The sequence below is a fragment of the Schistocerca nitens genome, chromosome 8 (genome assembly GCF_023898315.1).
Source record: "Schistocerca nitens isolate TAMUIC-IGC-003100 chromosome 8, iqSchNite1.1, whole genome shotgun sequence".
NCBI lineage: Eukaryota > Metazoa > Arthropoda > Insecta > Orthoptera > Acrididae > Schistocerca > Schistocerca nitens.
Window position 1 is genome coordinate 110,389,022 of NC_064621.1, and position 1,235 is coordinate 110,390,256.

The following is a 1,235-nucleotide window of genomic DNA, read 5'->3' on the forward strand; positions in this document are numbered from 1 at the left end:
GAACTGCTGGTAATTTAGGTAGTCCTTCAGGTTCACCATGCACGAATTCTTCTTATGTGGACAATTGAGCTTTGAGTCGGGAGATGTACTTTGGTATTAACTGCAGATGCCATCTTGACTACCTGGTAAGGTCATTGGCAATCAGAAATCAAATTTTTAGCTCTTCCCTTCGGCATATACGGGTAGGTAACATTACCCACTGTCCGACATGGTACTTACGCATTTTCACTTTGTTGTTATGCGTGCCTGCTTGCCTTTTTAGAGCAAGATACGTCTTATTGTTTTAGCAAAATCGTGAGCTTTACTGCCATTATAAGTTAGCGTAAGTCGAAATGGGAGGACATTTTTCGTCTGAAAACTACGTTATATGGCTATAAATCCGTGTTACCGTCGATTTTCAAGTTTTATGCGGCCACGACGAATAGTACGACGGTGTCTCAATTTTCGTGGCTACTATTTACGTAATAATATTTTTCCCACTATCCTGTGAACTCTTTTAGTACAGCCATTCGTGTGCTGTTGTAGCACACTAGTTTGTAACTTTTTTTTGTGTCTAATAGCCCACATAATTGGTTCAATAAGTGAGTCATTAAGTTCGCAGTCTCTGGTGTTCTGAATTTCAGTAACCATTGATTACAAAAGCCTGCGCCACCAAGGGCGCCTGCTCGTTTGGTGTGGCGATCATGGCCAAATAACATGAAAAATAATAAATTGCAATTAACACATATCGATTCCCTGCTGATGTTTGTGCGAAGGGACAATAGAACTGCATTCCACTAATTTATAATAGTCTGTCCACCGCGGTTAGCAACGGCCTTGCCGCAGTGGATACACCGGTTCCCGTCAGATCACCGAAGTTAAGCGCTGTCGGGCGTGGCCGGCGCTTGGATGGGTGACCATCCGGGCCGCCATGCGCTGTTGCCATTTTTCGGGGTGCACTCGGCCTCGTGATGCCAATTGAGGAGCTACTCGACCGAATAGTAGCGGCTCCGGTCAAAGAAAACCATCATAACGTCCGGGAGAGCTGTGCACTGTCCACACGCCCCTCATATCCGGATCCTCATCTGAGGATGACACGGCGGTCGGATGGTCGCGATGGGCCACCTGTGGCCTAAAGACGGAGTGCTAGTGCTCGTGCTATCCACCTCAGATAATGTTTGTTATGGGATCTGCAGATGACTAATCTTGGCTCTCTAAACACAAGGAATGCAGTTCTCGACGTTTCGTTTCCTTTT

The 1,235-nt window shown here is 45.9% G+C and overlaps 1 pseudogene; it reads left to right on the plus strand.

Moving 5' to 3' along the window:
• Positions 1–806: 806 nt before the first annotated feature.
• LOC126199821 (5S ribosomal RNA) lies at positions 807–924 on the plus strand (annotated as a pseudogene).
• Positions 925–1,235: the final 311 nt, after the last annotated feature.